A 14,118-nucleotide genomic window follows, 5' to 3' on the forward strand; every position below is an offset into this window, starting at 1 on the left:
TTCTGCGGGCTCACATTGTCACAGTAGAGAACTTTACAGCCGGCTTCTTCATAGCATCTCTGCTGGAGAGCTAAGGGAGCAGCTACAATTCCCCTAATGAGGGCAGGAACATTGAAATCCATTGTCCTCACTGTCAATCAAATTGGCCAGAAAAACGGGGCACAGCTTACATACCCCAAGAAAGCAAAGCAAAGGCTGTGTGATACCAGTTCCCACAGGCAACATCTCCGAGATGCTGGGGGTGGGGCGGGTGCTGGTCAGAGCTTTCCGGAGCATTCTCTGCAGGGAGGCAGATGTCTGGAAGAGCACTTGTGGAGGTCTGAATACATGCAGCTTGGATGGAAAGTAAAAGGAACTTGTTAAGAAAACCCATTCCATTGTTTCTCTTAGAGAACTGGGCCTTTAGCAGTCGACCTTAATCAAAGCCCAAACAGGAAATGGAATCTGAGTCCACAAAGAAGAAAGCCTCCCTCGAGTGTGGTTCCAGAAAGGTAGAATTGTGGGCGTAAAGAATGTGATGCTGGGGCTAAGGATGGCTCAGGTAGTAGAGTGCCTGCCTAGCATGCAGGAAGTTCTGGGTCCTGCACCCAGTCCTGCATAAACTAGGTGTGGTGGCGCATGCCTATAATCCCTGAAATAAATGCAAGAAGATCGGGAGTTCAAAGTCATCCTCAGCTACACAGCAAGTTCAAAATCAGACCAGCTTGGGAAATAAACCAAGGCCCCGTGGCAAGAAGAAAAGGAGGAAGAGAGGGTGACAGAGCTGGAATATCTGTCTGACGAGCACATTAGAGGTGGCTGAACCCCGCTGAGCTACAGCAGGACCCGTTTAGAATCAGAAAGTTGGACTTGTGGAAGGCCAAATCAGTAAAATGAGACAGTTTCTGGAAACACCAGAAGACAGGTTCAGGAGACAGGTCCACACACCAGGGAGCAGCTGGCGCACGTGTAAGACCCGGCACACACGCCTCTCCCTGAGCAAGCAATCCCATGCCCAGGGTTTGCCCGATAGGTAAAAGTCACAAAGCTCTCCAAAGTGCTTCCCATAACCTCCCATCGGCCCTATGCTCATTAACAAAACTGAGATGCCAATTGATATTTTAACACTGTTGGCTGTTCAAACCAATGAAATCCTGGTACTGATTAATAATGCAGACCTAATGAAATCTGATAACAGAATGAGTTTCCTTGGCAACATCACTGGAAAGGGTCCACAATAAATTGTTGAGTGAATGGCAAGGCCCAAAATGCAGTCCCATTTATGTGAGAAAAACATCACTGTCTGACCCACAAACCTCTGAGGCCGTTCGCCACATTTACAGTGACGGTTACCCCAGATAAATGGTTTTGTGGGGCTTTTTTTCCCCTTTGTTCTTTAAATTTCATTCTTCTGTCTCAGCTTTCACAAAGTACACAAGCTATGTTCAAGACCAGGAGAAAATGGAAACATGTCCCCACAGATGGCCATCAAAGAACCCTGTGGATGCATTCCTGTGGGTTAGCCACCTTCTACGTTCTCCTTCTCAGCTTTGCTGGTTGAAAAACTCCGTGTGGTACCTGTGTGCATGAAGAATATGCTCTGTTGCAAAAACAGAAAGCCCTGCCCGCTCTGGGTGGCAGGGATAAGAGCTTAGTTTGCCACAGTGTTCACAAAAAGGCAGCTCAGGGCTGAGGCAGCTGCTCGTGACATAATCAGGGGACAGGATCCCCCTTATCTCTTCCGCTGGCATCCTTTGTGTGGCTTTTATCATTGCCACAAAAATGACTGATTCACTTCCCTTCTTCACATCCATGTTCTGCTCTATGTGGTTCTGGAACTAGCTATATAGTCCAGGCTGGCCTTGAACTCAGAGATTCGCCGGCTCTGCCTCCCAGTACTAGGATCAAAGGCGTGCGCCACCACACCCGGCCAGTATCAATACCACTTTCTCTAGCAAGACTTAGTGTTTATTGTCCTTGGGGGAAAAGAACAACTCTCCCCAAGGACTTTGACCTACATTGTATTGGCCCAAACTGTGGCCGGTGGTGACCTTAGTTAGCTACAAGGGAATTAGTGCACTGGGTTGTACTAACAAGAAAGAACAGAAAACAGACAGGAATGGTAACTTTCCACGGTACATAGCACCCACAGGTACCATCTAGTGGGGAACAGTTGACACCTCTCAGCTTATTTAGACTGACATGTGAGCCCCCGCGTGTCGTCCCCCTCCCCGCTCCCCCTCCCCGTTCCCCCTCTCCGTGTATCGGTTCCAACTCCGGTCTCTGCCATTCTCACATCGCCACCTCCACATTCTCTCCCCCAGTAAAATCATTAATCTATCACAGTATAGTAAGCACAAGATGCAATCCAGGGACGAGGCTAACACTGAAGGACATTGCCCCCTCAGCTATTGTGAGACCCCGTGGCCCTCCCTGATGACTGGTCAGCACATTTGGTGACCTGACTGCTCACATCACTCAGATTCAGTGTCCAGCTCTCCAGCCTGTCCCGAGTGGGCACTGTCACCTCTCCTATCTCTGACCTCCATTTTGCCGGAGCTCTATCCCCAAGTCCTGTCCCATCTCTCTCTCTTAAGGTCATCTCCTTGACTCATGTCTGGCCCAGAAGGCACCCGTCTCTTCCCATTTGTGCTGATTCTCGTGCTCAAGCACCCCAAGTCTTGTGGGGCCCTTGTTCTCTCCCCACAGGAGCGCTCAAGGCTTGAGTTCTGCAGACTCATTGAGGCCAGCAGCTTGAGGACACTGATGAGGCCTTCTGCTCCCTGCTTGTCAACATCTCAGGATTATCTCCTTCAGGGAGCGACTGAGATGTTAGGGGTGTTCTTCCCAAACAATGTGCCTGACTTGACATATCTGAGTCACCGCCAGGGCTGGACTTACGGGCCTGATGACAGAGAAAGAGGAGGAATGAACGAACAAAGAAGACAGATTTAGCCCAAGCACAGACACTGTCCGGTGAAGCAGAGCCTGCTTGCGCCCCGTAGGGCCATCCTCCTGGGAAGCGGTGCACAGAACCTCAGGATTCACAGACCCATTGGAACGGTTCAGTAGCGCAGAGTTTGCATTCACTGCCAGCCTAGCTGGGGCTTTTAACTCCTCTTTCTCATCCTGTTCTTGGTTCCTTTAGAAACCCTCTTTTGGAACTAGCTTTCCTCACTGGCAGGCTTACCATCATGTTCCTGCCCTCTAGGTGACCCTGGTCCTCCCCCAGCCCTTTCCTATTATTACTGCTGAGACAATGTCGGAATCCATTGAAGAGGTTGTTATGAGTTATTCACTCAAAGGTAATACAAAGGCAAAAAGTTATCACGCCTCGGGGGCAGGCTTTAAAGAAGGGGGGCAGGGTAGGACACATGACACCAGTGGAAGGAGACCTGTGGTGGAAGGCTTCCAGTGAGATGGGAGTGGGGAGATGAGGACAGGAAGAGGTGGGAAGGAATGTCAGCCGAGACGAAATATGCGTGAAAGCGCCCGAAGGAAGCCTGACTGGAGAGCACAGAGCCACCAGACACAAGAGACCCTCTCCCTGCCAGGGTGGTAGGCTGAGCTTCGGAGTTGTGGTCCTTGCCTGCCATGCAGCTCACTCTGATCAACCAAGTATGCGCCAAGCTTTTACTGCAGCCTGCGGATGAGCGTAAGCACAGGGGGAGTCATACCACTCATGCTTTCTAGATGCATTGTGGGGAGTCATACCACTCACGCTTTCTAGATGCATTGTGGGGAGTCATACCACTCACGCTTTCTGGATGCATTGTGGGGAGTCATACCACTCACGCTTTCTAGATGCATTGTGGGCAAGGCCGCACATCCAGCGCATGCAAACTCAGCTCTAGCACAAATCTACCCATCTGCACCGTTCGACATCGGTCTCTTTCTCTAAGGGATGGACCTAACTGGTTCTATGTACTGGTTTTCTTCCCCTCTGTCCAGCCTGGAGAACTTCACTCAGGCATTGCTTATACGTTCAAAGCCCTCTTGTCCAGTCTCTAGTCTTCTCGGCCAAGAGATACCTAGAGACCCGACACTTCGCCCAGCCCCAGTGGCCTCATATGGCTGAGGAAGTCTGTGACTGGAGAGGCCGTCCCGTGCCCAATCCTAGGCCTGCCGTGCCTTGGAGCCTCTTGCTTTCTCACAGAAGAGAATCGAAGGTCAGATTCCCACAAAGAGAAGTTGAGCTGGTATGCTGGCTGGCTTTCCAGGGAATAATCAAGTTACAGAGCAGAGAGGTTTTGAAGGTTTCAGTCCAGGGTAGATCGGCCCTTTTGCCTTGAGCCTGTGGTGACACATCCCAGCAGGAACCCAGGACGGAGCAAAAGTACTCACCCCACGGACAGGACGCAGAAGAGAAAGGAAGATGGCCCGGCCAGCAAGGGTGCGTGTCGCCAAGCCCGAGGGCCTGGCACAGTCACCGGACTCACTTGCTGGAAGGAGAGAAGCAACTCCCATAAGTCATTCTCTGACATCCTTGGGTGTGCCATGACGGACACACAGGCACACACACAAGTGAACCTTTAAAAAGGAATTTTAAAAATTAAATTGGGGGTAAGGGGAAGGCAGGTGCTAGGGTTTCACCATCCCCTTTGAGGACACACCCCCCAATGACCTAAAGACCTCCCACCCAGCCCCTCCTCTCAAAAATCGCACCGCCTCTCAATGGCACAGCTTCAAAGACCAACACGAGGGTCTTTAAGGGATCTTTGTCAAAAATCACTGCAGCTATAGAGTCTCCAACACTCGGTCTATAATTTCATTCCAAGTTCCCCATTGCAAGAGGTAGCTGAAAAGTTATGAGCATTCACGTGTGTCAGTGTCGGGGAAGATGAATCCAAGAAGAGCAACCGTAAGTTCACCAGCCTGCCATGGAACGGCCCTGACCCCTAATTCTCACAGGCCTATGAAATCAGGGCCAAGAAAATTTCTTTGCTCCAAAGAAGAGTAACACTGAGATTTATGTAAAATGCTGTGTCATAAAAAATGATAGAATAGCCGGGCAGTGGTGGCGCACGCCTTTAATCCCAGCACTCGGGAGGCAGAGGCAGGCGGATCTCTGTGAGTTCGAGGCCAGCCTGGTCTACAGAGCAAGATCCAGGAAAGGCGCAAAGCTACACAGAGAAACCCTGTCTCGAAAAATCAAAAAAAAAAAAAAATGATAGAATAGTAATAAAAACACTCATCAAAATTGGTGGCATGGGCTGGGGTGTCACTTAGTGGTAAGAGTGCTTGCCCAGTATGTTAAGGGCCCACACAGGATTTAATAAGAAAGGGAGCTTAGTGGCTAAAGCCATAACAATTCAAGCCACTAAGTACTAATTGCACTAGATTATAAACTAAATAAACAAATATATAAAATAGCCATTTGGCTGGGATGGTAGCACACACCTGGAATCTCAGCACTTGGAAGGTAGAGGCAGAAGGACCTTGAGCTCCAGGGCAGCCTGAACTACATAGTGAGACCCTGTCTAGAGAGGAGTTGGTGATGGGTGGATGAAAATCACATCCAAATATTTCACCACAGGTTTGTTTTTTTTTTTTTCAGAGTTAATGAAGCAACAGCCCAAGTAAGAAAACAGGAGGATATGAAAAGCAAGCTGACAAGATGCAGGAAGGAGCCAGATCAAAACTAAAATTATCATGGAAAGGAGGACAGCACTGGGGTGAGCAGTGGGGAGCACAGCTGGCTAGGGGGAGAGGCTCAGATCAAGAGAGCAAGCAGGGGAGGAGCGAACAGAGGAAGACAGAGGAGGAGATGAAAGAGCTCTGACTGGTCGGTCCTACTGGAGTGTGAGCAGACCTCAGCAGCCAGGAGGATGTGGTGAGATCCCTTGCTTGCCTTCTCTATGGAGACAAAGCACACTTCACATTTTATCGGACACCAGACATTCCTTTGCCCGACTGTTTTGTTTGTCCCCTTTTTGAGATGAGGTGTCCTGGTGTAGCCCGAGCTGGTCCTAACCCCTGCCTCAGCCTTCTAAGTGCTGGGATTACAGATGTGACCCACCACATACGGTTTCCCTCTTACTGTGGGTTTCCTGTTCGTTTATCTGCTTTCTATTTTTGAACAGGCTCTCACTATGTAGCTCTGGCTGGCCTATCAATTTGTAAAGATTTGTACAGGCTCTGAATAGTCTTTTTCAGGTTTAGATGCACTCCAGACATCTTAAACTCTATGGCTTAGCATTTTTCTCTCTTAAGTATGTATTTTTTTAATAGTTTTGTTTTGGAAAATTTTAGATTTGAAGAGGAATATTAAGGATGATACAGAATCTCTGTGCCCTTTATCCAGCTTCTCCAATGTCAACGTGGTAAATTGCCATGGTGCATCCATCCAGATAAAGCAATCAACATTTGTGCAACTCTATTAAGTATAGACTACTTGCATTTTGCCAGTTTTCCATAATGCTCTTCTCCTGAGTCACCACAGGACAACCAGGTCATCACATCTCATTTACTTGCCTCCTCTAGTTTTTTGGGTTTTTTGGGGTTTTTTGACATAATTTTTATCTCTTCTTCCTCATGACTTCTTTGACCTCAGGTTCTTTCCTGTATGTACAAAAATTCATTCTGTAAAATGAGTTCTGAGTCACAGGATAGTGTGTGTGTGTGTGTGTGTGTGTGTGTGTGTGTGTGTGTGTGTGTGTGTGTACATATTGCATACATATGAGTGCAGGTGCCCACAGAGACCAAAAAAGGGTGTTTGATCCCCAGAGATGGAGTTATTGACAACTGTGAACCACCCAGTGTGGATGCTGGGAACCAAATATCCATCCTCCAAAAGAGCAGCAAATGCCCTTAACCACTGAGCCACCTCCCCACCCTCAATAGAATTTGTTTTTGCCTCTGTCTAAGTCTGTATCCTCAAATTAAACACGGGTGCTGTTTTTCAACATCTTGACACTTTTGAAGTCTACTGATTGGGTATTTGGCAGAATGTCCCTCAGTTGGATTTTGGCTGGTGTTTTTGAAAGACTTACTAAGGATGTGTGTTTTGAGAAGGACCCTGCTGGAATGTGCCCTGGTCCTGGCTTGGTAATTAGGCATGTGCTTTCAGCATACCAATTCTTCGTGAGAATATCAGTGCTTTCCTTTTCCATGCTCACCTCTTTGGAAGCATGTCCCTAAGTCTAGCCCAGACTTGGAAGATATGCCTGGAGGAGCTGGTGTCTGCATCCATTGGGATCCCTCTTCTCAAAGCACATGTCCCTCCCCCCATTGCACTCTTATGTATTAGTCAGTTATCGGCTCATACCCATGGCTATTTGTTTTATGCCTTAGTTCATAATCCAGTTCTATTATTGTTTACTTTGTTGCTCATATTGTTCCTGCTCTAGATGCCAAGAGCTCTCTCTCTCCAGTGGGATCCTGTCACCTTTTGACATCCCCCAGGACTGTCTGAGTCTTTATTTTTTTCAGTATTTCCTGAAGGACTCCTTGACAGGCAGACACTCCTCGCTTTAATGTAGTTGGCTGTGTTAGGCTTTTCCTCCAGGGTTCAAGCTCATGGTTCCCTCCATTGCTTTCTCAAAGCGTCTTTGTTTTGCCTTTCACACACCAAGTGTGATCAGGAAGCATCTCACACGGAGCCTCCAGAAGAGAGGCAAGTTCTATTTCTGGACCAGGGTGCTGGTTGTATGGGTAAATTCAAGTCCTTAGGGACAGGCACATTCAGCAGCAAGAAACAGGCCATGAACAGCTAGAGCCAGGATCCGTGGTGAGGAGGGAACAAAGGCTGAGGAAGGGGTCTCACAATGCACTTCTGCAACGCTCTGTCTCAATGACCCCTTCACAGCTTTGTGTGATTCAATCGCATGCCTCTTGAGAGGTCACCAGGTTATTCAGGGTAAGTTAAGGATAGTCACGTGGCCCAAGTGGGGCACAGAACCCCATTGGATGCTGTTTTGATTCTTTCTGTTTGAGAGTGGTTGGGCTGCTCTGGTGAGATTCGCATCTGTAAGACTGTTCGGTCTCTAGCTGCCAGTCGTTTTCTTAAGGCCACAGAGGGATGCTACCAAAGAGCAGGGCCACTGCAGGGAGAAGCTTCAGAGATCGTCCCCAAGACACCAGCTGAACATCGAACTCCAGCCAGACCTCAAGCCAGGAAGGCCCTGGCTCCCGCATTTTAACCGCCGACCAATTGCATCTTAGCACACGCTAGGCTGAGCGGGGATTCTACAACTTGAAAATACATGGAGTTTTGAGAGCAAAGCTTCAGTTAATATGATGAAGTGGGGGTGGGGGAGAGAATGGTTGATTGTGAAGTAGAACAACAGTACCTCATAGAACATACCGGAAAAAGAAAATGTAGGAGCAAGGAGAGCAGAGGGATAGGATGGAAAGAGTGAAAGCAAGCTAAGAATAAGAGCAGAAACCGTCCCACCACCTTGGTGGGCTATTCTAGCACTCTCTCTGGACAGCCTCTCCAGAGTGACAACACACACCGCCTCCATTAAAAGTAATTTGGGGTGAATAAGACAGGAAGAAGTCCATGAATGTTGGTGACCCCTCTGTGTGTAATGAAATGATGGAGAGTCCTTGTCTTAGTTACTTTTCTATTGTTTTGAAGAGACACCGTGACCAAGGCAATTTATAGAAGAAATAGTTTATTTGGGGCTTACAGTTTCCGAGGGTGAGTCCATGACCATTACGGTGGGGAGCATGGCAGCAGGCTGGCAGGCATGGTGCTGAAGCAGTAACTGAGAGCTCACATCTTCAGGCACAACCATGAGACAAAGAGAGCTAACTAGGCATGATTTGGACTTTTGAAATCTCAAATTTTGTCCCCAGAGACACATCTCCAATAAGGTCACACCTCCTAATCCTTCCCAAACAGTTCCACCAACTGGGGACCGAGCATTCAAATACATGAGCCTATGGAAGCATTCTCATTCAAACCACCACAGCACTCCAGGGAGAACCAGCCACTGGAATCTTGCTGTTGGACTCTAAAGGATAGAAGGCTACAGAACCACCATAGTGAAGGAAACTTTGTGTTACCAAGCCCACATGTAACCTCCATCTCTGAGAGATCACTGGGCGACTTATAGAATGAGAACAAAGTGTCTGACCATTATCCACAGAATGGATCATGGTGTTATGAACAATAATTCCCAAAAAGAAGTTGCATCTCCAGAGGCTGACTGGCTAAAACTTCCAAGACTGTGAAGAGTTTGGAATGTCATGGTTTTGAGCCTAATTACAATTTATCTCCAGCAATCTCTAGCTTACCAAATAGCCATTCCTTTCGTGCCTCCGTAGACCTAACATCCTGGTAAATAGATATAAACCTTTGGAATATATTAACTTAACAAAACTCTATCCTCTACCAATAGAAGGGCTAGGAATACTCTCAGATAATATCTTAGGCTTACAGCTGAAATTCCCCAAACTCTCTGATGTTTCCACCAAAGTATTTTTAAAATGCCCCAATTTATTACTTTCTTTGTTCTATTACTATAAAACTCCACGTGCCTGCTTCCTTGTTAGAAAGTGGGTAACCTGAAGCTCTGTTTTTCTGGCCCATGACCACTCATATTTTGGTTCCAGAATAAACTATTTCTTACCCCCTTTGAGTTGAGAACTGTTTTTGGATTGATGATGCCTTCCTGATTACTGAGAACCTCTTTCAAACTTACCTAGCACTGACCAAGGACACAAAATCCTTACAGTTTCAGGATTCACCCCATCCCCATTCCTCAGGCCACACTATCACCAATCACCCATTTGTATCTTTCCCAGCTCTCTGAGTCCCTGACCATACCTTCTCCACTGCCCATGAATACTGTTGATCCTCACTCCGAGCCATATCTTCTTCCAGGCACATCGCCCTCCCATGAGCCTAGCCATGCAGAGAAAGAGACAGCAACGTGGACACAGCTACTTCCCACCACAGCAGCAACTCCTTCCTGCAAGGTGCTGAAGGATCTTGGGTCTGAGGAGCAGTGTCGTGGGTATGGCTTCCTGATCCTGGAGTGCAGCCAACATGGATGATCCTGGAATCTGCTGGCTGGATTCTGAAGCTGTTCCTTGTCAGCTCCTTTGTTACCCCAGTTCTTCAGTGAGCTTCTGGGGAGCAGACACTGAGAAACAAAGCTTCCGATTTTGAAACAAGTTCCTAAGCACCCAATTCTTCATCTTGAATTCCTTTTCTGATTTAAATTACTATAGTTGCTTCTATTGTCTGCAAGTTAGGTGTGCCTGAAATTTTTGCTAGAGAGAAGGAGAGAAAGAAAGTGAACTACGCAGAGCTATGTGCCAGAGGAAGAGAGAAATCAAAGAAGAGGCCTGAGTCATAGTAGGGAAGAGAAGGACACAGGAAAACCTGGATGGAAATGGAAATGCAAGGAAGACGCCAGTGTGCAAATCATCAAAAGGTGTGTTCACACGAACCCTGAAAGATGCAACTTAGGAAAAAAGAGAGTCAAGGTGGGGCTGGAAGTGGGATCTGGGAGCCAGTGTGCACACCTGCAATTCCAGCATCAGGAGACTAGAAGAGGCAGATCAAGAGCTCCAGGCCACCCTGGGATGTATAACAAGACCTGTTGTCCCCCCCTGCCCCCCCAAAAAAACAAGAAAAGAAAGAAAGGAAGAAAAAATTTAAAAAGGAAGAAGAGAGGGAAGAAAAGAGGAAAAGAAGGGGGAGGAGGGAGGAAGTGAGGAGGAAGAAGATGAGGAGTCTATCCCTGCATTGCTAGCCCACAGTCCGAGGCTGAAGAACGGCTCGATAATAAAACTGAAGACTGCTCTGCTGTTAGGGTGATGGAAAGCTGGGTAGGGTTAGTGGGAGATGGACGGAATGCTGTTGAGAATTGTGGGAAACGACGTGGCACAGACGGGAAAGCATGACGTTCAGAAGATCAAGAGCCAGCTCTACCTTCCAGGCTACTTTGGATCCCAAAGACCAGAACGTCAGTGTGAAATTCCTAATAGACTGGAAGATCCTGGAAAAGCTTCTCTGACCCTTCAACCATGATGCATAAAGGTGGCTCGCCTATTGATCAGGTACAGGGTCATGACCGCTATGAAACTTAGCCCACATTCTTTATGAATAAAACACTCTCAACATATAAAACAGCTGGTGATGTGCTCAGTGGGTAGAGGGCTGAGCTGGCACCCCAGAGGACCTGGGTTTGACTGCCAGCCCTACCTACGGTGGGGTGGTGGAGGCGCACAGGCCTGTAATCTCAAGCACTGCAGCCGGGCAAGGGGAAGGATAAAGAGCTGGTATCAGACTCCTCCACCTGACCGGATCTCAGAAGCACAGAAAGTGCCGTCCACAGGCCGTGCGTGCGCTGGAAGGGCTTTGCAGCTTTTGTCGGTTGCTGTTGTTCAAAGCGACCAATGAGAAGCTTTGGCAACAGAACAAGGGAGGTGAGATTATAATGATTCTATTTATAAGTCAGAAAAGTTCCTTGGGATATTTCTAGACTATGGAGAGCTTGGCAGACACCCAACATGAGAGCCAGGACCTTGAACTATGTACATGCAATTAATTAAATAACCAGTGCGTCCACCTGGACTGGTGGATGTGACTGATTCGCTGTGAGCTGCCAAGTGAGTGCCCATAGGCAGAGGATAATGACCCCAGACGAGGACATTTATAGCTCTTGGCGTGAGTTCTGACTCCTTGTTTCCTCCTCAACCTTCCTGAGGGTTTCAGGCTTTCAGAAAGCAACTCATTTATAGGATTCAGTCATCAGAATGAGGCATGCAAAATTATCCTCTTCTACTCTGCACATCCTGGTCCAGAGTCAGCGGCTTCTCCCTGACAGCTCCTCGGGCACACGGACTTCCTGAGGATGCCACAGAACTTCGCTCCCTCTGGACCCAGCTTAGCTCCCAGCCTGGGGCAAGACCCATAAGATTAGTCCAAAGGACCAATTAGTCCAGGAACATAGTCAGACTTCAGAAAGAGCCCGGAACTGATGAAAGTGCTGTCACCATGTCCCTGGCACCTAATGAGGTACCTGCCCCTTGCCTGACGTTGTGCTTAAATCCCATGGTGTTTCTTGATCCTACCTCTCATCATGCATAAAAATCAATTCAACATGGATCAAAACCCTACGTGTAAGATGCCAGCCCACGACACTATTAGAAGAAGTAGGATAAATCCTTCAAGACATTGGGCTAGGCAAAGACTTTTCCATAAGACCCCAGAAGCACAGACAACAAAAGTAAAAATAGACAAATTAGAAGATAAAAAAAAACTGAGACGATTCTGCACTGCAAATAATAATAATCATCATCATCATCATCATCATCAAGATGAAGAGACAACCTGCAAACTCTCTCCAGACTACTCACTGATAAGAGACTAAAATCCAGATTCCACAAGGAACTCAAAATGTTCAGGAGAAAGGAGAAAATGAATCTCATTTAGAGACGGGTAAATAATTTGAATAGACACTTCTCCTAAGAATACATACAAAAGACAAGAGGTGTACGAAGAACGTACAACATCCCTAACCATCGAGATCAGAACCACAGTGAGCTACCATCTTACCCTGTTACTGTGTCGGCAAAAATAACAAATGTAGTGAGGAAATGGTAACCCATCCATCCACACATGCATGGCTTGAGTACTGGGGGTTCAGTCCTCAGGGTGGGAGTGTACAGGGTGGTAATTCCTTTAAGAGGTAAGACCTTGTAGGAGTGCCTTAGGCCAACTTTTGGTATGTCCTCTGGAAAGATTAAGGGGTTCACTCAAGGGTGAGTTTTTAGCCAGTCAAGATGGCTCAACAGGTAAAGGTGTTTGCAACACAGCCTGGCAACCTGAGTTCAAGACCCCGAACCTGCATAAAGGTGCAAAGAAATAATCAGCTCTACCAAGCTGTCCTCTGACTTCCACGTGTACTCTATGGCACAGTACATGCACACAGCAAGGAAAACAATAAAGATGCTGGAGAGGTGCCTCAGAGGTTAAAAGCACTGGCTGCTCTTCCAGAGAACCTGTGTTTAATTCCGGCACCCACATGGCAGCTCACAATCATCTGTAACTCCCAGGGGACACACTTTTTTCTGGTCTCAGCAGGGGCTACATGCATAGTGCACAGACATATATGCAGGCAAAACACCCATACATACTAAATGAATGAAAAAATGAATGAATGAATGAATGAATGAATACATAAATAAATAAATAAATAAAATTTTGGGAAACAGAAAATTAGTGCAGCCCAGTGATTAAGAGCACTCCCTGCTCTTGCAAAGAACCCAGGTTTGGTTCCCAGCACCCACATGGAGGATTACAACCATTTATAACTCCAGTTCCAGGGAATCAGATGCCCTCTTCCAGCCTCTGAAGGCACCAGCTGCATAAGCGATACACTGATATACATGCAGGCAAACATTCATACACATAAACTAAAAATAATTTTTTTTTTAAAGAACAAGGCTAGAACAACAAAAGCCAACACCACAGAGAATGTCTTCCATAGAGCAAGCTGCTGGGAGCCACAAGTTGGTGTAATAGAAATGATAATGAGAGGGATGGAGAGGGGCCTGATGGCCCCAAATTCAGTAGGAATTTCAGGCTCAGGTCATGGAGAATGGCAGCCGAGGGAGGAACCAGAGCATGAGTTCAGGGCTGGTGGGCATTAAAGGAAGATACCTAGGGGGACGGTGGAGCAGGACAGAGCGCCAGGCCATGGTGAGTAGGAGGTGGCTATCTGTGAACCTTCCCAGGAAAGACAGACGTGCAGGCTCAGACAGTTCCCACAGCCCTCTGAGCCCTTCTGTCCTCAGAGCACAAGCCTTTCCCATGAGCAGCAGAAAAGAAGACAACATGGAGTCCACTAAGTCCCAGAGAGCACATGGCATCCCCACAGACAATGAAGGTGCACGGGAATACAGGCCCAGTCGCCAAGGGAAGCCAGGAAGGGAGCTCCCATCTCAACACAAGCCAGAAGAAACGAAACCAGGGCAGGAGCTGTGAAGGGACATCGTGCATCCGAGGTGGGGTGGCTTTAAAGTGAGGAGAATGGACAGAAGGGGGGTGGCGAAAGAAAAGGAATGTTCTAGAAATAAAGACCAAGTCAGAGAAGTGCAAGTGCAAATAAACCGTGGAACATGATGTCGGTGAAATAAAAGATAAAAAGGGAAAAGTTGGGGCCAAAGGGTAAGGTA

The 14,118-nt window shown here is 47.5% G+C and overlaps 1 long non-coding RNA gene across 1 annotated transcript; it reads left to right on the forward strand.

Moving 5' to 3' along the window:
• The first annotated feature begins 3,360 nt into the window (after nt 1-3,360).
• Nucleotides 3,361-13,159, forward strand: LOC128099459 (uncharacterized). Its single transcript, XR_008214529.1, has 3 exons — nt 3,361-3,634; nt 5,537-5,654; nt 9,812-13,159. It is a non-coding gene; the product is annotated as an uncharacterized LOC128099459 (long non-coding RNA).
• The last annotated feature ends 959 nt before the right edge of the window (nt 13,160-14,118 follow it).

The sequence above is a fragment of the Peromyscus californicus genome, unplaced genomic scaffold (genome assembly GCF_007827085.1).
Source record: "Peromyscus californicus insignis strain IS unplaced genomic scaffold, ASM782708v3 Scaffold_6__1_contigs__length_162567912, whole genome shotgun sequence".
NCBI classification, from domain to species: Eukaryota; Metazoa; Chordata; class Mammalia; order Rodentia; family Cricetidae; genus Peromyscus; species Peromyscus californicus.